The 25,158-nt window shown below is 35.4% G+C and overlaps 1 protein-coding gene and 1 long non-coding RNA gene across 5 annotated transcripts in view; one reads left to right on the plus strand and one right to left on the minus strand.

The window, feature by feature from the left end:
- Nucleotides 1-1,626: 1,626 nt before the first annotated feature.
- LOC134204319 (uncharacterized) lies at nucleotides 1,627-2,082 on the minus strand. Its single transcript, XR_009977836.1, has 3 exons — nucleotides 1,980-2,082; nucleotides 1,804-1,921; nucleotides 1,627-1,736 (listed from the first exon to the last, which is right to left on the minus strand). It is a non-coding gene; the product is annotated as an uncharacterized LOC134204319 (long non-coding RNA).
- Nucleotides 2,083-3,680: 1,598 nt separating this feature from the next.
- The window catches only part of LOC134204316 (pancreatic triacylglycerol lipase-like), a 75,211-nt gene continuing 53,733 nt past the window's right edge, over nucleotides 3,681-25,158 (plus strand). The window contains exons 1-3 of one of the 4 annotated variants that reach the window (XM_062679138.1): nucleotides 3,748-3,838; nucleotides 3,911-3,930; nucleotides 4,687-4,829. The gene's annotated coding sequence lies outside the window, so the exon portion shown is untranslated. Of the gene's footprint in view, nucleotides 3,839-3,910; nucleotides 3,931-4,033; nucleotides 4,307-4,686; nucleotides 4,830-25,158 lie in introns of those variants that run through there. The other 3 variants (XM_062679139.1, XM_062679137.1, XM_062679140.1) reach the window with 3 other exon arrangements.

Below are 25,158 nucleotides of genomic sequence, written 5' to 3' on the forward strand. Positions count from 1 at the left end.
TTATTTTTAATTTAAATTTTTAAATTCTTAAATTTTTTAAACTTCTAAATTTTTAAATTTTAAAATTTTTCAATTTTTAAATTTTAAAACTTTTCTATTTTTAAATTTTAAAATGGTAAATTTTTTAATTTTTTTAATTTTTTAAAATTCTAAATTTTTAAATTTTTAAATTTTTAAATTCTTAAATTTTTAAATTTTTAAATTTTTAAATCAATTTAAAAATTTAAAAATTTAAAAATTTGAAAATTTTGAAATTTTACTATTTTTAAATTTTTATATTTTCAAATTTTCAAATTCTTAAATTTTTGAATTTTCATATTTAAAAGTCCTTATTTTAAGATTTTTAAACTCAGAAATTTTATTTTTTTTTTTTAATTTTTAAGTTTTAAAGTTTATTTTTTTTTAATTTTTCAATCTTAATTTTAATTTCTACATTTTTAAATTTCTCAATATGAAATTTTGGAACATGATCTTATTTTTTAAATTTTTTTAATATTTTTTTTAATTTTTAAAGATTAAAATTTTTAAGTTTTAAAAGTCTTAAGCTTTTTAAGTTTCAAGTTCTGAAGTTTTTAAATTTTTAACTTTCATATTTCTAAATCGATCAATTTTTAAATTTTTCAAGGTTTTTATTGTTAAATTTGGATTTAAATTTCAGAAATCTAAATTTTGAAATTTTTTAATCCAAAAATTTAAAAAAAAATCTGATTTTAAAATTTAAAATTTATTAGATTTTTTAATTTTCATACTTAAGATAAATAAAGTTTTCAATATTGGAATCATGGATATTTTTATTTTTTCCAATTTTTCAGTTTTATAATCTTAAATTTTGCAACTTTATAATTCAAATTACCAAATTTGAATTTTTTTGTAATTTTTAAATTTTTGAATGTTTATATTTTTAATCTTTTAAATTTTTAAACATTCAAATTTTTAGATTTTCAAATTTTTAAATGTTGAAGTTTTTAATTTATAGATTTTTTTAAATTTAGTTATATCTTAATTTTTAAATTTTCGTATTTTAAAATCTTTGCTTCGAAACTTTCAAAATTTTCAATCTTTAGTTTCCTATTTTTTTTTCTTATATTAACTTTCAAGCCCATATTAAATTTTGATACATTTTCAAATACGATTTTGTCACGTTCTTATTTTGATTTTAGGTTCAATTTTTTTCTAAATATGAACACATATTTTATATAATTTTATAGATAGTAATTCAATAATATGAATGAAACATTTGTAATTCATAATAACACTGCCAAAAATATGTATATAAGATATATGTGTCGCCGTCATAATTTTTTGCAATAGCTCCACCCTAATATAATCGATATAGCACCACACATAAATTAAATAATTGCTAATTCGAGACCACACATAAAGTTTATTTGGGTATATACTTTATTAGTAGTTCGCGTGGAGAATGGTTATGTGTGCGCTAATATACATCATAAGTTAAATCTATGGATTTTTGCCAATAAATATGTGTGGATTTTAGTAGTGAATATATTCATTTTCCATTTTTTCAATACCAGCCCTGAGATGTAATGTTTATCAGAAGTGAGCGAAACAGCCCTCTCTATCAGAATGTCCTTTATTTAAAATAAATACCTTTTGCAGTATTTTTGTCAACTATTCTCGTTTCTCCCTGGCTTGTTAGTCTTTTTAGTTTGCTGGCGTTCTTCCATATTTCGAAGCTTCTCGATGCATTGAAGTATACGAGGACGTGTTTATGTCTGTGAAAAATCAAATTGCACTCAATTATCCGATAAATGCTTTGTGAATACAATTGTTCAAACTTACCTGCAAATTTTCATGTTCGTCCAATGCCGTTTTGCTGCCGGTTTTAACTTTGCTGATTGATGATTCTGTTTCCTCCGCTGAGCCACAAAACGGGTAATCCTTCTCGTCGTTTACGCTTCTGGAAAATTTTATGCATTTTGATACCGGCTGGGTAGAAATCAAAACACTAAATTTACCTGTCAAAACATTCTTTTCTGCTATTACGGGTATAAAATCGAACAGCACACTTTACGTTTTGCAGTTTTCCGATAGATAGGATATTATTATAACCAATCATTCACTAAATTAATAATATTTATAAGAACGGCATCGATTTTGATGCGAGCAAAATGAACCGAAAAATAATTGGGCGGCTAGTTCTGTTGACGCGCTGGCAGCATGTTTTTTTTTATTTGATATTACCGATAACGGTGTAACATTACGTTGATTTTGAGCTGATATTAAGTTTTATTGTCGGCAATTATTATGTGCCCATTTTGGATGTATTCAAATACTGAATTAGGCAGGTAATTTCACGTCGGGTCCACGTAACCGAAAAATGATTTTTAACATTTATGTATTACAACGAGGAATGTAGTAAAGCATGGATCTGACGTAAAAGTACGTTAAATACCTTATTACATCAAATTTGAGGGTACGTTTCACGATGTTACGTCCCCGCATATTAATATTTTTTTTGCTGTGTATGCATACAAAGATTTCTCGCCGAAATGTCCGAAAATCATTGAAATATACACAGTAAAAAATATTGAAAATTACACGCTATGGAAATATTGGTGTTTAAAAGTCTTTAATTTTTCATCCAACTTTTTCTTGCACGCACTATTGAATACAAGCTCCATAGTAATGACGGCCTGTAAATTTAAAAAGTGATGAAAGAACGAGTGGAATCGAATGGAGCCTTTTTGTTACATCATATATGCTGTAACATTTTTATATAATACATAAAAGTATTGCAGTATTGCTGTTGATTGCAAGCAATGTCTAGCAAAATTTTCTGCCAGTGTTTAAATAAAGAAGACGTAATTTTTCAATACATGGTATTAATGAAGCACCTGACGATTTTTTCATAGTCATTTCCATGCAAGCTCCAAAAGGCGTAAAATTATATTTTAAATGTCTGAAACTAATTAACTAAACGTTTAATGTTTATATTTTTTCTCTTACTATGGTGACGCAACAATTCAGGAGTTTAGACTATGATACACTTAACCACAATGACAATAATTTTTGCATAAGGATTAGCCTAATATCCATGTTTACAATCACACACGGTTTTTTAGGATGAGTCATCATTCGTGAGAGTGTCCCATTACATAACACTTAACACGCTTTACATTCTGTCACAGCCCTGCTAAGCGTCCTCGACATGCGCTCTTAAAATCCCATTTGTCCACAAGAAATAATTATCAATTCTAAATGCAACCATTAGATTGTTGTTTGGCATTGACTTCAATTTTCCTCGGCTTATCAGTAGGACTCGATGCAGAAGGTTCTGTATGGGCAAAGAGTGGCATACTAAACATGATCAAGAAACCGCACCACAGACAGGTCCTGAAACAGCACATTCACCTATAATGAGTTTTCTCGGATTCTCCATCAGTCCACCCTTGCGAGAAGCTTGAACCAGTCTACAATGTGCAATCCAAACAGAACCGTTTTCTAGAAGAAGCACGTTGCACTCCTGCCGAACGACCTCAAGTCAGCCAGATGCCGCCGATCGTACACCTACCTACATGTCTGTCATCGATCGGCGAAGTAATTTCGTTGCCATAAAGTAAAAGTCATTCGAAGAAACACCGAAAAGTGGCTGAGCACAGACAACCGCCAGCGCAAACCAGGTATCAGTGCTTCCATTAAGCAAAAACGTCGATCATCCGCCGAAGAGAAAAACGGCCCGAAGAGGCGCGCGATCGCGTCAGTCTCCAACTAACCGCCAGTGAGTGAGCACGTGCTTCTACGCCTTGCGTTCGCGAGTTTGCGAGAGTGCGCGCGCGCGTATTACGATCAATCCTCCGTACACGCGATACGAAAGGTTGGTCAATCCGTTCCAAAAAGCTGATCGAGTGATTCCTCGAAACGGCTTCAATAAGCTTTTTGATTGCAGCACCCACCCAACTGAAGTGTGTATGTGGAAAGCAAGGAAAAACACGGCAGGCTGAAGATGCGAATGCAACGTGATGCATAATGCTTTATATACTTGAATGCGTCACGCATTGTGAGTGCGTTTTGAAAATGCGCCGTCGAATGTCGCCATAGTTTTTTTGTGACATGTGATACTTGGCTGGACTTTGGAAATCATTTCTCACTGAAAAGCTGATACCATTTCATAGTTCTGGTTGTGCTAGTTTCATTTGGATTTAGTAATTTCCACCCACAGCCTCGTTTCGTGCCAATAACTGTATCGCATGGGCAAATGCTCAAGTAGTGCAAATTAACGACTCTGCTCGAGGAAGTGAAAGAAATTTAATTATATCTACCAGGAAGTTATCCAACCTTAAACGTGAGAAAATACATACGTGAGCTTATTTCCAACAGTGCAATTCCTTCCTTCTCCGGAAAACATCAGTGAAAGAAGAAGAAAAAGAAGAAGCTCGTGACCCGTCAATCCAAAACACTTTCCGATCTACTGATAACCAAATCAATCCATCTATTTTCTTCCGTGTCTCTAAGTAGCCTCGCGTTGTTACTTCGCTCAATATAAACATCAAACCGTCTACCATCGTTGCGATCGTTGCAGAACGAGGGTTATGCGGTGCCGCCAAGCAGCAACCTCTGCAGTGCATCCAAATGCGTTTTTCTATCGTGTACAGACATTTATGGGTTGCTTTGAAAGTTGCCCATAGGTGACGACTAACACCCGTCTTTCTCCTTATTCTACAGTCCTCTTGGGAAAGACGTTTTGAAGCAATAGAGAAGGAGAGTGTATGCACCATTTACAACTTTAGTGAAATATAGGCTCGCCAGACGACGACGACAACGGGCAGCGAGAGAGAACCCCTGCTTTGATGCATATTATTGCAAACGTGAGTAACTTTTCCCTGTACCTATATGATAAATGAAGTGTGTGCTTTTTCCTTTCGCTTTGGTGCCGTGGCACGATTTGTAATTTATTTGAGTGTAAATAATTGTTGGTCACGAGATTGCAACTTTGTTACCTTTTCTCGTAAGCAGCGATGTAGGTACCGAAAGAATATAGAAGTGCTTGCACGGACAAAGACTTTTTTTTGGCAATTGATTATTGGACATCATTAGACAAATTCTTTTCTAACTATGTGCATTGTGCATTTCCGAGAGAACAAAACGACTTGCTTAAAATATTATAAAAATATGATTTTCTCTAATGGTTTTCGAAGCTGCAAACCCATGCCTACAAATATGATGTCCATAAGTTAGATTTAGTTTACGTTATTTAAATGAAATAGTAAAACTTGAGTTGTTGTTCCAAAATTAAAAACGATTAAATTTCTTTCTATTGAAGGAAAAGTTGAATTAAGACGTTTAGAAAATCAATTCGTTTTCGAATCAAATTCACTTGAATCGTAAAGCAAAGTGAAGCTTCCAACAGAACCATAGCATAATGGTTTTAATGCTTCACATGCTTGAATGGTATTCTCATGAACCCTAGCGCATCCAAGTATATGAACTCTTAAGTAAGCAGATCTCAAACATAATGGTTCTGAACTTGTTTCAAAAAAGTCACAACTAATTTAATCTCACAGAGCGAGATGCCTAAGTTGGTAGTCTCATGGGTATTTTCCTACACTTCTTGAATTTCTCGTACACGGAACGAAAAGGCTATATGATCACTCTAAACACGACCTCAAGGGCCGGTTCGACGAATGGAGATGATGTCTGTCTGTGTATATTAAACCTCTTCATGATTTCGTAAAGTTTCAAAAACTTAACCGGTCAGCCCAAAATCAAAATTCTTATGCTAAAATAAGCCTCCTGTCAAATTTTCAGCAAATTCGGATAATATTTCGAGGTGCTTAAGTCGATTTAGTGTTTTTGGGCTATTTTCAATTTTGAAAAAATTCTAACAAGAGATATAAACGCTAAAAAATCATCGCAACAACCTCCTAACGGAAGCTTTTTGTGTGCTCTACAAGTTTTGACGTTTTGACCATGTTAATGCGATTTTCAAGTTTTAAAGTGCTTAAAAACATTGTTTCCCCTAAATGCCGTTGTTCTTCATGAATTTAGTACAAATCATTGCTAATTTATTATATTATTATTCTCATTTTTTCCCTGGCTATTTGAGTAATATAATTGCCAATGTGCGATTTACCGTTAAGTTTTTAAAAATCAGAAGCTGAACAGTTGTCATAAATTCACACGTTGGGATTACTTCAAACAAGTTGATCGAACAAATAAGCTTTGGTTTTCGATGATATTTGATGCTTACAACCAAGATGAACACAGTACTAGGTGCTCCAATCTGCCAAGATTGTGGAAGATTAGAAGGCGGGGGTGAAAAATTCATTTTTAGTGCAAAACGACAACAAACCGGCTGGCTCTCCCATACTAAAATCCAAGATGGCTGAATCGTGAATTTGGCAGATTGGAACAAATATGTCTGTCGGTATGCTTTTACCATACAATGCATCGTAGTAACATGTGAAATTGCTGAATTTGCTGAAAATTTGACAGGATGCCAATTTTAGCATAAGAATTGTGATTTTGGGCTGACCCAAGATGAATACACCATTAGGTCTTCCAATCTGCCAAATTCACGATTCAGCCTTCTTGGATTTTAGTATGGGAGAGCCGGCCAATTTGTTTTCGTTTTGCACTGAAAATGAATTTTTACCCCCCGCCTTCTACTCTTCCACAATCTTGGCAGATTGGAGCACCTAGTACTGTATTCATCTTGGGCTGACCGGTTGAATTTTTTATACTTTTCGAAAACATTAAGAGGTCTAGTGTATATGTACATATGTTCGTGTGTATGTGTGAGCGGAAAAAATCACTCACTTTTAAGGCACTTATCCTTAGCCGATTTTCTTGCAAACAAATTGCATTCAACGGGGAATCCTGTGCCATTGTTTCCTATTAATATTTGGACGGATCGTTGGCCAGTTATGGCCAAAATACAACTTTTTAGGCAGGAGCGCAAATAACCTATTAGCGCTAGGTAGATAAATCTAGGTTTTACAAAATAAACTTGCTCTCCGATTTTGCACAATTCGAAATCATCAAGTCACAATCAAGTGCGCATACCAGAGGAATATTTTCATTTTTCCAAATGCCATTTCATACGGTGCGAAAAGCAAAATAGTTACAAAATCTGTCAAATTTAAAAATGTTGTTAAAAAATTGAAATTAGAAACTAATTTGAATAGTGCAAATTCATTTTTTTTAAATTTACTGATTAAACTTGCATTTTCCTGAAGGCTTAAATGATTTTCTGGAGCTTACCTATGGCTACGATTGAAAATAATCACATGTGATATAACAAATAGGAACATATTCCAATCTTGTTACTTCCCTGAATTGACCCCCAATTTATTACACGAGTAAATCCAATCTTATCGGAACTGTTAGGTTTGGATATTTTACATTTGTTCCGAATAGAGTCTCATTTTATATCATGGTATTTGGAAAAACATTAAAATTAATACTTTCCGTGACGTAATTTTCGGAATTGATGGACTTTTCAGCAGCAATCCCTTTCTATTTACAATCTTTCGGAATCGATCAATTATCTGATTTTTTTTTGATCACGGCGACCGAATTCATCCACAATCGGAAGATCTGAGCCACTGTCACCATTCGTATGGTGACTGGCATATCACCTGGGAACTTTTGCGAGCATCTGTGCTTTCTCATATATTTTCTTGCCATAGTCAATCGAGTGTAGGAATAAACAAAGACAGAAATATATCAACACATGCAGTAACTCTTCAAATCATATTTCTGGTAAAACTATGAGCAAGAGACGCTCGCCCCAAAATTTGATATTCAGCGCAAAAAAAACAACCTACAATCTAGTCTAAAATATGTCCAGAACACATCTGATAAAGAGAGATATCGAGATAGGGAGAGGTTATCGAGATGTAGCATAAGCACTATCATTAGCATTGTTACGGTGTAATTCGTAGATTGGACACTAGTGATACTCATGTTTCACTTTTTAAAACCTTATCTAAAATGCTATCAGAAATCAAGAAGGGTAGTGGTCCTTGATTTCAGTCTTAGACAAAAATAACAAAAGCATGATGATTATCATTCCTGGCCACGCCCATCTTCACCGTAACTAGGGAGAGGAAGGAAGTGTTGATGTGGTACTTACTTAAGGACACTCCTCACGGAATCTAAATTTAATAGTACTCGCGTTGTCAAAGACACACCATTCGATACGGAAGAAACGCACTGTTATTTTTATTATTACGGAAATAACACAAGTAAAAAAAATCTTTAACCCCGTATTCGAGGTTCTGAAAAATGGATTGGCACTCACGTGATGCTGCTGCAATTTAACACGGCGACCAAGAACGCCACGTCAAGGTAAAGTAGATTGGGCTCAGGTCTATTAGTGGCGACTGTCATTCTGTCGTGGTTGGAAAGGAAGCATTAATGGAACATTGCATCACAGTCTAATTTAGTCTTTGGTTGCATTCAGTGACCCAGCAATAGAGTTGCGGTAGCTAGTTGTCGCCATCGTGGCGATGAAATCGCTTAGATTCAGGGGAGCCTTAATTCCTATAACTAGTGATTTTCAAAAGAATGTTAATACCACATTAAGAGCTCTGACCATCCGAGTCTTTCATTCACCACCATTGGGAGTTTGAAAAAAAAAGATTGATGTTGCAGTAAATCAGTGGTCCCCAGCATGCTTACTATCAAACACAGAAAAAAATAATGAAAACTAATCAGCGTGTAAAAAATACAGACGCGGGAAATTACACTATTCTGAGCATACATGAATCTTTTCCAAAAATTCACCCTGAATGTATGCAATTTGTATAGCATTATACCACTTAATCGAATACATAGTGGCATAATGTAATACAAATTGCATACATCCAAGCGAAAATATCGTTTAAAATTATGCTCTTTTTGGCATTCCCTTTATGTGCATTACTTTCGTGTAAATTTCAACAACTTTTTCTGTCTGTGAAGGCCACACAGCAGTTTTGAGCTGTTGAAGCGGGCCATAGTATGTAAGTAACATTTCTCGCGCTTAGTTTCATAGGGGCGTAACTGTATTGATCGATTTCTTTTAATCGATGTTTTATTTTTATTATTGTAGCGAATTGCGCTAGTTTGTCGATGATTTAATGGTTTGGTGCGATAAAGGATAAATGTATCTTGCACCAGAATCGATAATCACGGTTGTAACTTTTGAACCAATCGAGTTATCAACAAAAAATAAAATCGATTAAGAGAAATCGATCAATACAGTTACGCCCCTATGAAACTAAGCGCGAGATTTGTTTTTCAGTTAATATCGCATACATATTACAGAATATTGTATATTTGAGCAAAATATTTTCTTCCGGTGAATCTTTTCCAAATAAAATATGTACTAATATATGTATGTAAGTTATAAAGACATTTTATTCTACAGCTTTTATCGCAGTAATTGACTTTTCAAGCCTGTCCACGTTGAATCTCGGACACCCATCTTTTAATGCGATTTAATTCGCAAACCACTGACACGATCCATTTTCATAACAGATGAATCTCCAGTCTTCATGTGGTGCTTTCAACATGTTTTAGCTCTCGTAAAAATTGATGAAATGGCGACAAATCTCATGGACATTATCCAAATGTCCGAAATTTAACGTGGACAGCCTTTAGTCAATAGTACCGTTTTTTCAGTAGCGGATTTGACACGCGAAATTGTTTTTTTTTGCTATAGCATTTTCCAGAAAATTTGGCAGAAAAATCAGAAAATTTTCTTAGCGGTTTCTCGCAAATGGGCATTTGTCGACCAATTCTATAAGTTCTATGTTTTCATGCTCGAGGTTTATTGTTCTCTATAACTTAACGAAGGAGTTCTGAGAAAACTATATTGGGATTCTAAGCAGCATCCGCTCGGTATTCTGAGCAAAATTCTTTCGAGATTCTACACAGAATTCTTCTGGAATTCTGAACAGAATTCGTTTGGGATTCTAAACACAAGCCGTTCAAAATTCTAAAATGAATCCGTTCAGGACTCTGAACAGAATCCGTTCAGAATTTTAAATAGAATCCGTTTGGGATTCTAAACGGAATTCCGGTCGAGATTCACAACAGAATGCTTTCGGAATTCGTTTGAATTTTCAACTAAAGTCCGTTTAGGATTCTGTTTGAGATTCTGAACAGAATCCGTTTAAAGGTTCTAAACAGAAACTGTTTGCGTTTCTGAAAAGAATTTGAATGATATTCCTAACAAAACCTATTGTTGATGGTCATCGTACTTTCTGGAGGTAGTTATCCAACTTATTTTGAAAAATAAAAGTATTGTTGTTACGAAGCTGGGATTAAATACAAATTTGCTATTATCATAACCCTTGGCGATAATATCGAAGTATGCAAAAGTGTCGGCCTACATAACATCTATGTATGAAGTTATGAATTTCATGAATCATAATGATGACACTATTCACGATGTACAAATAGTGCTTCAACATCATAGTGATAGGAACTTGACCGACTCCCGAGTATACTGAAATATTGGGAATGATAAGAACCTTTTCCTAAAATATAATGCTTATCAGTGGGCCACATGTAGTGTATTCTCAGAAAACCTTCGCGGGCCGCAGAAAAAGGCTTAGCCTAGAGGGACGCATACGGCACTTTGGGGATCACTGCAGTAAATTTCCAATTTACAATTTCCAACACAAAAAAGAAAGCAATCAATAAAAAAATAAGGTTAAAAATTTAATAATCTTACTAACCGTCATTCAATGTAATTCACTTTTCTTTTAGCGTATGACTGTAAAAAATCCTCAAAGAATGACAAAAGAAAGTCAACGACTCATAAGAATTTGTTTCACACATCCACCGTATCTGATACAATGCATTCTCATTCTATATCAAATTCAAGTTAAACCTAAACCTGTTTTCCAAGTAAACTACGTGCAGAAAGTCATTGTCCCAAGCTATATTAATATCTGAATGTCGGAATCGATAAATTTGTGTAGATAAGATTTTATCGAATTTAATGATTGACTGACTGAGGGCGTTTATCAGTACTAGGCCAATGGCATTTGTTAATTCCAAATAAATTAAGAATTAATTATATAAGATGCTAATTTAACAAAAATACTCAAAGTAAATTCCTTTTGATTAAATGTCGGTTTTTTCAGAGGTAAGTACTTATATGGCAAAAAAAGGCAAAGGGGTGTAATTGACAAAAACTTAGTTTTGAGAAAAATGGTTGTAAAGTTTTTCAATATTTTTTCGTTCCATACGTTCCAAAAGTGAATTTTCACTTTTTTTTTACAAATAACGTACAAACTATATCAACATATTGCCGCAAAGCTCTAAACCCAAAGCATTTTTTGGTATGTTCAACTCAAATTCGACCAAAATGTCACTTACACCCCATTGCTTCTAACCCCCTCAATTAGTATTTTGGACATAATTTTGGAAAGCAACACAAAGTTTTTTTTTAATTATCATATGGTCAATCGTATTCACTACATGTTTCCTCTTCTCTACTCATTCATATGCAGAAATTTTTAAGTTTTACCAAATCACTGATAAAGCTATTCGATGTTCATAAATTCACGTTGAAGCAAAAAAAAATGAAACAAAGCTAGTGGGCATGAGCATGATTGACCGCCCACGGTTGCTACTCCGTTATTGCCAGGTCAGCTGTAATTACACAGAGAACCAACAGATGAAGTTTGGGACTAGCATCATCTTCAATGTGTAAGCACTGGTGACCCAAAAAATAAGTAATACCAGCGCCGGCCGTGTCCGAATGCAGGTCAATTGCGGAATAGTTATGAGAATGTTGACATGATACTCGCTTTGATAGAAGCCGACGAGTCATATGCACTTCAACGAGAAATTACTGGGATGTTGGATATATGGGGTAGGAAGTGTGGTAGGGTTGGTTTTGGTAATCGGTATGCCGTGTATTTTAAAACGTACGGTATGCCGTAAATTTAAAACAAAAAAAAATCGAACGAACGCTAGGATAATTTGCCAAATGTTGAACGGTTAATTTCTCCCCCTATTGTTGAACACACGTGCATTTCTTATGGGTGTTCAACAATAGGCGACAAAATTAGCCGTTCAACATTTGGCGGTTTCCCCTAATTATTTTTATTTTCGACCGCGCTACACAACTAAATTTTCTCTTTCTGATCAATTTACTCTCCCACACAATGCAGAAAAAAAATTTGCTGACCGGCCACAAAGCAGAACTGAATTTCGATGACCGGCTGATCGCTCTGCTTACTGGAGAAACACGACCCCCTCAAAATATTATGTTTTGGCAAAAATATCCGGGGGGGGACATAATTGTTAATTGGGTTTATAACCTTTTTATTATGGGAATAATAAAATACTAATGAAGGGCTATGAGACGTCTTTGGTTCAGGTGGGGCGTATTGCCCAGGCACTTTTTGAAATCCATTTTTTCACCACTTTTCTAAAAAGCTTTATTACGTGTTATCCGTAATATTTTTATGACTACTCACGAGCAATACATTTGCGACTTCCTGGACTACCAAATAACACAAAGTTTACATAAATTGCTTTGAAAAGTAAAAAGTTATCAAGGAGTTTCCTTAGGGGGGGGGCATATTATACCGTCTTACCCTTATTGCATTTTTATATAAAATCGAACAAATAAAAGTAGCTTTTTATTGCTTACTGTGGGACAATTTATATCGTAATTCGAACGAATCCTCAGATAGCGTGTGAAAGGTCAAACTGATCACTATATTTAAGACAATTAAGTTGGAAATCGCCATAGTGTAAACAAAAAAGTAAAACATTTGAATTCCTCTATTCTTCTCGTTAATCATTCGACCGCGCAGATACTCTCTGTCTCTCTCCGTTATCTTTTCAGCCACGCTGAATGCACGCTTACTTACCGCACTTTACCAGCCATACGTTCGATCGATGACTCCGAGGTACACCATTGCCATATGATATGGATCGAAAACACGTAAATTTACGTAATATTTTGCAACTGTTTGTTTTGACATGGCAACTCGTGCTACCATGGGTTTGGTTCAAATCCCAGCCCGACAAATCGCGTACATGTGTAGAGTTTTGGCTAAGGTATTTGTACCGTTTGAAGCAAACATTGCTCGAGTGGCGACGATCGGTTAACGAACTGCTTCTACCAAAGCGCAGAAGGACGTTCTTCTAATTCTGTCGTCTTACCCACCACCTGTGTTTCGCAAAAAAAAAAAAATAGTTGGAATGTGGCTTTTCCCTTTATGGACTCTTTGATTGGTTCAGCGTACTTATAAAGCAAATGCAACGAAACGGCCATCAAGAAATTCTTCTAGAAGCTCATTGATCGCGAAAAGGTTAAAGCACCTCGGGTCTATGAGCGTTCACCACCATGCAAACTTGTGTGTAGATTCAAGGATGTCGAGTCTGCGTGACAGATATATTTCTTGGCAGCACCATGATCAACGCTTCCCTGTGAGTGGATGCACCAATGCACATGCAAAATACGGATAAAATTGGCACAGGGGAATGCGGTTCAAAAGGCACTCTGTATGTCAGAAACACGAACAACGATTTTGAAAGTAGGTACATTATTTTTAAAATACCTGGTGTTTGATCCTGAATATTTTTCTGTAGAAAAAATCCTGAATGGGCAGTTGCTTAAAATAGAAATTGTTACATATATTAGATGTAGAAAAAAACCAGAAGTGTTATGTACAAGACACAACCGCCCAACGTAAACTACGTAAGGCAGTTTTGTTCATTGACGATTGTAATGCCATCATGCACGAATATTTTTAGAAAATTCATCTGATTACTTATGTCGCTGGTTTCGAACAAAACTAGCGTATCTTAAGATATGAAAATTGTTGGATACGACAATTGTTCAAAAAATTTACTATGAAAACCCAAATTTAGTCCTCAGTGGTAATGATGCCTTTCTTGGATCCGAATTGCCTACATTTGGGTTTTGAAGCATTTGATGAAATATTTGAATAGAAGAAGCCCTAGGGAAGCATTCTCTTTTCCGTTTGCAACATTTATTATTGAGAAACATTCCAATCATAGGCATATCTTGTTTTTCGTGCATCACTAGAAATCATAAAATGTCAATATTTTGTCCAATTAAATGCACGCCTGAATCAGAAGGATTTAACTTTGATTCAGGAAGTGTGAATGCACTTAAGATATTTTTATAATACATGGGTGCAATAATGCGGTACTTATTGTACACGATAAAAGCTTCGGAACGCATACGTTCTTGAAACAGGCTATATGAGATACAATAGAGCTATCACCTTCTTGCTCCCTGATTCAAAAGTCTTGCGATGATATTAATAAAATGTTTGCACGAATATTTTATCCATAATGACACTCAGTGTTGGTAGAATCATACTCAAATCTGAATCATCGAGGTTTCATGCACGAGCTAACTCGCCTGCGATTCTGTAGGGGAAGCATCGCGCTTGAGTTTCTCGGCCAGAATCGCATCTCTTCGCTCACTCACCGAAAAATGATTTCGTTCTAAAAAGCGTCAAGACGCAATCAAGACGTATGTTTTGTTTATATATAACAATTAGCCATTGTTTTAGACGAAAAATAGTTAATTCAATGCATTCAACAATGAAGAACACGTAAATATCATGCAATAATGCAAATTGCGATTCAAATCATGAGCAAATCTCTCGGTCATAATTCTGATGGGATTTGACTCACGCATGGTTTGCATCGCCGATGAGATTTGAGATTTTACCAACACTGCCAGACAGTAGGAGGAGTGAGAATGTAATAACACACACACTATCTTTTCCCGTCAGCAACGTTTACTACTCGCGCGCACCACAACCAAATTAACAGGCTATTTAACACATCCGAGGAGTTTTTTTTATTTTATATTTTTTCCATTTTAATATTTATTTTTTACTAGCAGAACCGTCGAACTTTGCTTCGCCTAAAATTGATTTATTCTCTGATTAATTCTCGAGTTATGCAGAAATTTTTGGTTCATTTGTATGGGAGCCCCCCTTTCCAGAAGAGGGAGGCGTTGCAAACCACCACAGAAACATGTCTTCTCTTCCAAAACCTCCACACGCCAGATTTGTTTCCATTTGCTTGATCTCGAGTTATGATGAAATTGGTGTTTCATTTGTATATGCGCCAGGTTTCAAAGAGGAGAGGGGTCTCTAACCATCTTAAGAACCTTCCCTGGCCCCGAAAACCTCTGCATTCAAATTTTCATGCCGCTCGATTCAGTAGAAGAAAAAGAAGATTACCTCCTCCCCCTTGACTTTGCGGAGACCATAATTTTTAATAAATATGTGTAACGGCCTTATTGTTATTAGCTTTCAGTTTGCAAAAAAATGCATTTTCCAAAGTCGTTTTTTAATATAAATTGATTGCAATACTAGCAAGGGCATTGGCATTGATAACAATTGATCGTCTCATGCCTAGAGATGTCGCAAATTAATCGATTACTTCGATAAATCGATTCATCGATGTGATAATCGATTAATTTTGAATCGATTATTACCAAACGATTAATCGATTCAATAATCGAGAGGAATCCAGAGTAATCGATTAGTTACTAATCGATTAATCAGGATTTTACGACATCATAAGGATGTCGCAATAGGATTGATTACCTCGATTGATCGATTCATCGTTGTGATAATCGATTAATTTTGAATCGATTACTATCCAACGATTAATCGATTCAATAATCGACAAGGATCGAGAGTAATCGATTAGTTACTAATCGATTAATCGGAATTTTACGACATCTCTACTCATGCCTGCACAAACATGCCCCTATCTGGATCACTTTTTATACACCATGCACTACATTACGCATTTTTGTTACATTTGTTTCGACCTCGGTCACTGGTTCGGCTCCATTGTTCTACTTTTTGTGCGAAACACCGCACAAAAAGGAGAGTCCAAAAGCCAACCGCACTGAACGGCGACGGCCGAAACGAGACTCTTGCGGACCAGAAAAGAGGGTACTGCCAAAATGATCCGATACCCTATTTTAACATTCATAACCCAAAGTTTCAATATAATTGACAAATTGGTAGAGAATTTCCGAATCGATTGATATTTAAATCTCAAAAATCCATCGGAAGATAAAGGCGCTATTAAAGTTCAAAATCTTACATGATTTCGTGACGGTCTCGAATTTGGAAATTTTCATTTGTCACCCTGTATCCGAGTCTTCCCCTTAGACGTAGTTTACGTCAAAAAACTTATACCTTTGGCAAAATCTCTCTCATTTGCACCTCTCGCTGAAAAGATAGAAATGTTCATAAGCTTAGTAAGAAATCTGAATTAAAGTTATTTTGAAGTGTAGTTCAGGATCATGACAATGAATAATGTAGTAGTCACTTACACTTTTAAAATTTACGAAATACGTTCAAGTGCATACATGCATGTTTGTGCCATGTTTACTTAAATTCCTCTGATTTTGCTACAGTTTAGCGTAGAATGTCAGCATAGCCTGTGCCTATGGATAACTGGTGCCGAAGGTTGTTTATGCTACTATTCAGTATTTAAGGCAATGATTATTTGCGTATGTGATAGCTGTTTTGAGTGGTTGTTTTACATTTTTCCCATTTCAGCATTCAAGTATCAAAAGAGCAAGAAACCTGTTAGGATAAAACGTACAATAGTCATAAAATATTAAGCAAAATCAAAATACTACTTGAGCTGCGCAAAATTGTATATGTAGCTTGCCAGATATCAGAACTGGATTTCCTGGGGATAACAAAATGAAATGCGCCACCTTCTGTTCATAGTTATAATATCTCAATTTTTATAAGAAAATCGAAAACGGCGGAAGTTTATGAACCCTCAATAAAAAAAATCATAGGCCCCTAATCTGCAAAACAACATAACTAATAACCTGCCTGATTTAGTTTTCCAATGTAAAAACACGTTTGCTATTGTAATAAACGGTGCCAGACGTTATGGATAGCATCGAATTATGTTTGCATTTGGCCTACATAATATTTATGGAATGATGAATTTTATTGGCCATGATGATACAACGATTCAAGCTTTATTCGCCCTCAACTCGTTTAGCAAATCATCAAAAATCTACATACCAGATTTATCTGATAATAATTTTACATAATATGTTATGTAAGCTATTCTCATGTTCAACTGTATCAACTAATTATTATCTGTAAAATAAAAACCGAGCTTTTAATGTACGTATAAAAAGATATTGAAAATTCACCTGTCATAAGACGAGTTTAAACAATCCCATTGAATTCCACCACTTAATTGTATCCTGACAGATACGTATTTCGACCTCAACAGTAAGGCCGTCTTCAGTGTCTTGTACTTGACTCGACTTTAGTCGACTTAAGTCGAGTCAAGTACAAGACACTGAAGACGGCCTTACTGTTGAGGTCGAAATACGTATCTGTCAGGATACAATTAAGTGGTGGAATTCAATGGGATTGTTTAAACTCGTCTTATGACAGGTGAAAACATTCCACTAAAAAGCTCAAAATAATTTTCTTATTGAAAATTGTTTTTTTTTTTTGTTTTTCATTTGTGTCTAAGTCTAATTAGCGGGCTTGTTGGTCATATGGCTACTGCTTCTGCCTCATACGCAGAAAATCGTGGATTCAATCCCAGGTCCGTTTCATTCTCCTACTTTGTATCTTTCTCTATATTTCTCATGTTCTAGCAATCGCTAGAACTGGAAATGGACTTCCATACCGTTTCCATATCAATTCCTATACCTTCAACTTAAATATTCTAACAGTAATCTGCTAGAATTGGAAATGAACTATAAAGCGTGTTTCCAAACATCCAATTAGAAATTCCATCAGTTGCTTTCTCCTATCTATCACATTGGCAGCTCGTTAACCAAGACGGACCTCTGCCTCTCGAACCTAACCCAAACATACCAACAAATTCCGCATGAACTCGTGGCAAGTGCAGAGGTATATTCGGCTTGCAGTGGGCGAGTGATTGCATCATCATTTCCTCCCCCTTCCCTTATTTGACTTGCATTCTGACGTGGCAGGCGCCAGTATGGCCTAACAAATGAGATCACCAGTACTTGTACATTGAAGATGTGAGCTAGTCCCAAGCAAACATCTGTTGGTTCCCTGTGCAAGAACAGCTGATCTGGTCATAATGGAGTAGCAGCTACGAGCAGTCAATCAAGCTCAAGCTCAAGCTCATTTGTGTCTAAGTCTAATTTGATTGCAGAAAATACCCCTTGGTATTTCAAATGTTTTGTAATAATTTTTGACTATTTGCCAGGGTTTGAATCCAAAGGAGAATGAGCAAATCTCTCACTTATCATGTCTGTATACATTCTCGATAGGTAGCATGCCGTGAGAGACGTTTTTCGGTAGCTGTTACGATAATGAACTGATTCGGAGAGCTACAACCCATGATAAATTTCTTTCAATAAGCCCCAATTGCGGGGGCACCGATTCTGATGATGCATTTCAACTTGAGAACAAAGCGAGAACAAAGCGTTTTATCAAACCCCATCGGTGGGGGGCGCCTATCCGAATCAGTTTTTTGTTTTCAACTTGTATACAAGTGCGATAGTTTTGTTTTCATGGCTTGTTATGATTCGAAGAGATTTTTGCCTCTCTTTTATCGTTGTTCGCTATCTTTCGAGAGCGATTTCTGCAAACCATGCTATTTGGAGGAGAAGCTCCAAAAATTGCCGGAAGTTTTCTAGTCCGTCTAAAACGTACATTACATACATATAATAGTGGAAATGATTTACACAATTTCAGACAATTGTGGTCATACGCATAACAATAGAAGTAGGTTCAAAATCGCCAATTTTTGCGTGACATACTCAACGAATTTTCTTTTATGATTTCTGCAAGCCCCTGTGACCTATATTCAAGCATGATTAGATAGTAAGGGTGGCTGCAACTGTTACCCCTCCTAAATATATTTAAAATGGAAAAAAAAATAGGAAAAAATACCCGAAATGTTTGGGTCAACGATACCCAACTATGAATTAGAACAGTCATTTAAATCTGACGTCGCTTGGTCGATAGTTTTAGGAACAACTAGAATTCGATTATCAAAATCCAACTCTGGAGTGAGGTGTCGGAATGGCTTTTGAACCTAATTGGATCAAGAAAAACCCATCTCTGGAGGTTGGTTGGTGGCAGAAACTGTCGTTGGACCTATTAAGATCGATAAATAGTTGGGTCGTTGGATATGGCTAGGTCAATCAAACCGAACTCTGAAATGGATTTGTCGATGGTTGGAATCGCCATTAAAAGCAGGAGGACTAAGAAAATAATTCAACAATAGACTAGACAGACAATCTTCTCTAATCAATTGATGCCGTACTAACAATTTTAATGAAGTAAATATTTAGTTGCCGACATCCTTCGATTAATTACTATTCAGAAAAAAATCTAGATGGGTACTAATAGTTGTAGCTCGCATTCTCGTTTCGACTCTTGTAGGCCCAGTGGACAAAAAATCAAATTCACTTGAAAAATTTTCTGATTTGTTAAAATCTGACCACATGGAGTTTCTTTGAATAAAACAGGCAAAATTATCTCAAACCCTATTCAAAATCCATATTACTACATCTCTGATTCAATCTCTTGATCATAAGAGCTGTACGGATCTTGAACAAAAGATTGATTATAGATATAGATCTTGAATGAATCCACTGTGAAGAGTTCAAACCAGTTCGAACATATTGAAAGCTTGTTGGCATGAAAAGCAATAAACCTCCAAAAGTAATGAAATTACGAACTTGGTGTTTTCGACAATTTTTTTTTCAGGAGAACTTTTGCTACATTTGCTAAAACATGAGTGAGAAATTTTTACGCGCCCGTTTTTTATATGAAAAAAAATGTATTTTAACCATAACTTCTGAGCCTCCGACCTGGCCAATGGGACAGGATTCTGCGTCGAATGCAACTTGTTGCGGTTAAGGATAAGTGCCTAAAAATGAGTGTGTTTTATAAACGTGTTTTGCGCACAAACATACACACACACATACGGTATATAACACTATGGGTCTCCGGACCTTCTATAAAAAGTTCATTTTTGGAGCGATCATATAGCCTTTACGTATACTTTGTATACGAGAAAGGCAAAAATATGTTATGTTATGTAATTTTAGGTGCTGTGACAACGACATATTCGAGCGTCACTTTTGATGTAAAATTAGGTGATAATTTAATTTTACATCACAACCATATTGACAAAATAATTGAAGTATTAGAACGAGGACCGAACATAAGCCCGCTGAGCGACAGCCCAACACGTTACCACGCAGCTATCTTCGTCTCTTGAAAGAGAGGTGATCGAAGTAAAGCATGTTCCACGATTTGCACTGAACAAGTATTTCACTGCATCAAGGCATCGACTGCCAGAGCGTTAGGTGCGTCGCATCGGGTGCTGTGTTTAGGTTTCATGACATGTAATTTTAAATCATCTAACATTGAAAAATATGCGATTCAGTTTATGTCATGTGGTTTTGGGTCATTTTATTCACGTACGTCACCTGTAATATTCTTATTTTTTGGTGTGTAGACATTTGTCTCCGCCGGGTTTTTTCAGATATTACTCACATAGCTGTAATCAATAAAAAATATTGATGCTCTTCTACTCTAAAAAACGAGCAATGGGTAATGTTTTCAACATAACCGCGAGTAGACGTAGGACTTGAATAAACGTAGCGTATTTACATTTAACTTCTAACTTTTGGATCTATGGAGTTTGATTATAGTATTGATATTGGAAACGACAACTTCCATGCTGTGTAGAATTATTAGCAATTTGTTTATTCAAAACTTCTGGAAATAAAACTAATAATTAAATACATAATTAGAATTGCTTTGTTTCTAACTTTTAAGCCCTAATTTACTCAAGCGAATGTAGGGCATTTATAGATTTCTTATTCATGATTGTATTTGAAGTTTAGAAATTCTATTTATAAAATTTTCAAACTTGGGCAAAATGTGCTATTTTGGGGGAACTATCCCGTTTTCCAAAAAAAGAAATACAGCACCGATTTCGTTGCTTCTTTTTGCTAACATGCGTGCTTACTGATGAAAAAAATCACAACAATAAGAAACAAGTCAAGTAGCAGTAACCCTACTAAAATAGAAGAGGTACTGCTAATACATCAACGAAAAATTATTTAATGTTTTCATTCCAAACTCCGAGTCTACGTCAAGTTTAATAATACAACTTCTCAGAAAATGAAAAACAAAGAATAAGAATAAGTTTATTTAAATATTCTTCTGGAAATTATTTTTTGCGGAATTTTTTAAAAGATTTACATGTAATACAGCGAAATTTTCTAATGTAAAATGGATATTAACACTATTGCTGACTGTGCATCTTTAATTGCTAATGACTTCTGCAAATAAATGAAAGTAAATATTTTAATCAAATTTTTAATTTCCTCAGTGTGGTTGATTTTTTTTTTGCTGGGGAATCAGAACTGTTATAGTATAACCATGTTTTAATGTATGTGTCGTTTAGTACCAAGCACAACTTAACATATGGTCAGTCATATGACATGACTCTTACCCATCCCGGGATCATGTGGATAATGAAACCAATCACTTTTCGTGGATGAGCAGACCAAATCTCTCTAATTTTATTCATCTTCATCTACCACCGCTGCCCTCGCTGCCTCAGTCATCATCGGCCTCTAGCCGATGAACTCCGAGCGATGCGATGGGCGATTGCATCCATCGCAACCGACACCACTGTATCCGACCATCATCAAGCACAGAATTACAAAAAAATGCGCCCACTTCTTTCATGCATATTCGCCGACCCACCCACCGGCAGTTCTACCGCTGGTTACTGCATGCTGTCGCTGTGTATGTTGCAGCGAACGAACGAACGAAACGAAAAATGCGCGAGCAAAAAGCACATCAGTACGCGTTGCTGTCACAAATTGTAATGACTCACACACGGCAAGCACTGCTTCTTTTATACACAAAGAAAATCTTCCGGGAGACCCGAAGGCCCGTGACATACCGCATTCTGATGTCCGTGTTAGGAATGCACGGGATTGGTTACATATGAAACTTTTACTGGCTTTGACAAGAATTGACATTTTCAATAGTTTATCGTTAATAATCTTAAGTTTCAATGAAATAGGCAAAATGGTGGAGAGTGTCCGAGTCGATTGATATATAAATCTTAAAAATCCATCGAAAGATAAGGGCGCTAGTAGCGTTCAAAATCTTCCCTTCCAGCGTAACGCTCTCGATTTCCAAAAATCTAAATGACACCCAGTATAGTAAAGAAAGACGTAAGTCCTACGTCAAAAATGGGACCGATCATGTATGGCCTATTTTGTTTAACATATTCAAACTGCGACACATACCGCCAAAGATTATTGGTATTTTTCCTGCAAACCTAAGTTTGTCGAGGATTTTTGAAACCTTTCGTGGTCGAAGCTGAACCTATTTTTAAATCTGGAATACGTATCAATAATCATCTGCTATCGGTCAAGATAAGAGCGTTTATTTGTGACTCGCTAGTTCTGGTCGATTACCCATAAGACAAATAGTTAACAGAATTTCTGAGAAAACCCATTTAGACCTGTGCGCCGCCGCCGCCGGTGGTTTTACTCGCGCCGCCGCCGCCGACGATTTTGGGTCGGCGCGCCGCCGATCATAATTTTGCCACGCCGATGACTAATCGCAATAAAAAAATCAATTAACTTAAGTCGAGTCGAGTCAAGCACGAGACACTGAAAACGGCCTAATACTTGATGTCGAAATACGTATCTGTTAAGAAATACATCGTGGTGGAGTTAATTGGAATAGTACTAAACTAGTCTTATGGCAGTTCATAAATGTTGTTAAGGTGGATCTCGTCAAAATTCAATTTCAAATCTACCTCAAGCGATGGTGTCTCTAAGTCGGTGAGACTTAGTATATTATATACATAAATTGTTAAACTGATCTTTGGAATGCGTTAAGACAAGGCTTCATTCAGTCGGGCACCTAAACTTGTAGGTGACTCCCAAATAGGTTTGTTGTGGTTAAGCTTTTGTGGGGCCTGGATGCATGACCAAAGCGTCCCCATTCTTAAAGGATCTGGCATTGTACAGGAAAATTATTGCAGTTTAGAAATTTCAAGTTAAGTTGCACATTAGTTATTTTGACAATATTTATTTTTTTATTTTGTTTTATAGTTTTTATAGTTTTCTTTGTTTTTAGATTTGTGCTATTAAGACAGTTGGCTTATAAGGCAAACTGATTTAGCAAACTAATTAAATCCCAACTGTGAATGCTTTACCGATTTTTTTGTTCCGACTCCCGAGTAAGTAATTTATATTTTGAAATCAATTTCTAAATATAATTGACAAAACCACTTGCTGAGCATCAGCAAAGCAAATATTGCTGAGCAAATATTACGAGCATCAGTTAAAAACGCTGCTTATTTTCTTATTCACAGCCATTATAACCCAGAACTGGGGCGTTGTCGCCTCGCTGCATAGTATTTAGTCAAGTTATTTAGATAAAAAGTCAAGTATTTTCAAACATTACATAAATTTAATTTTATTTCTTGAAATTATTTAATACTGTATTGTAAAAGCCTTTTTGTAAAATTCCTGGAATTTCTGAGAATATTCGAAGAAGTATCGTTTAAACATTCATTTATGAATTCCTTCGAAAAATACTCCAGAAATTAGTTCGGAAATAAATCAAGAAATGTATTTAATAATTCCTCCATATATTCCTCCGAAAAGTTTCTTTTAAAAAACCTTAGAAGATTATTTTAGGAATTCTTCCTAAAATTTGTTTGGGTATTCCTTTGGATATTCCTTACAAAATTTCTCATTTTTTTTTTCATCACGGATTTCTACAGAAAATCCTTTACGATTTTTTTTTTCGGAAATTGCTTAAGGAATGCTTGAATTCCTACATTCTCCTTCGAAGACTCCTTGAGGAATTTCTTTGGTAGTTTCTTCAGCAATTCCTGCGGAAATTTCTTAAGGAATTCCTTAAAAAAAATCCATTCGTTTTTTGAGAATTTCTTCGAAATTTTTCACTTTGAAATTGTTTCAGCAAATATTTCATGAATCGCTAGAAAGAAAATCTGCTAAATATCCGCAAGGACTACTTCCAAAACTTGCCTAAGGAATTTCTGCAGAACTTCTTTCAGCAGTTCCTTTAAAACATTCTCCAGGAATTATTACGCAACTTTCTGCAGGAATACCTTCGAAAATGCCTTCATCTTCCCGAAAGTCTTTCAGTGTTTGTGTAGTATTTTTGGATTTTTTGTTTCGAACATTCTATAAGGAAGTACATCGAAAACAACTGCGGTTTCAATGAATGTTAAAGGATTGCCTGGGAGATCTCACGAAAAAACGCTGTAGAAATCTCCGAAGGAAATCTCGGAGGTTTTTCGAATAATCTTTTAAAGAAGTTCCTTGAGGAATATCCGAATTTCGGGCGGTATTTTCTTGATTATTTATGAAATAAAATTCTAGATGATTTTCCAAATAAATTTTTGGAGGCGTTATTTAAGAAATTTGTGTTGGGTTAATGCAGGTATTTCCAAATAAGTTTTTGAAGGCATTCCAAAAGAGAACCTAAATTGGTTTGAGTTTTTTAAGGTAAAATACTTCCATGAAGAATTCCTAAAAGAATTTCTAGAGGGATCGATGAAGGTATTTTTGAAGGTTTTTATGATGAAATTTCCGAAGGAATTCTCAAAAGGAATTACGAAGAAATTCCTAATAAAATTTCAGAGAAACTGCCAACTGGTATTTCTGATGTAATTCTTTAGTTTCTTTACGAATTTCTTTGGAATTTTTCCCAGTAATTTATTCGCAATTTCCTCCAGAGATTGCTTTGAAGATTCGTCCAGGATTCCTTAGGAAATTGCCTCAAAAAGTTCAACAAAAACTCCTCCTGAAACGAATTCCAGAAAGTTCTTCGGAAATTCTTTCGGATATTCCTTAAAATTTACCTCAGGAATTCAGGAACGTCAGAATTTCCTTCACGTATTCCTTTGTTTAAAAGAACCTTAGGAAATTCGTTAAGTTTCGTTCTTTTGGAAATTCCTTTGAAAATTTCGTAGGAAATTGCTTTAGGAATTGCTTCATAAAATCCTTCAGGAATTCTTTCGTAATTAGCTTAGAAATCGGATATACCTTCCGAAAATCATTCGCAAATTTCGGCATAAAATATTTTAGAATTCCCCTAAAAATTCCTTCAGAATTTCATTCACAAA

This window comes from Armigeres subalbatus, unplaced genomic scaffold (assembly GCF_024139115.2).
Source record: "Armigeres subalbatus isolate Guangzhou_Male unplaced genomic scaffold, GZ_Asu_2 Contig515, whole genome shotgun sequence".
In the NCBI taxonomy this organism is placed as follows: Eukaryota; Metazoa; Arthropoda; class Insecta; order Diptera; family Culicidae; genus Armigeres; species Armigeres subalbatus.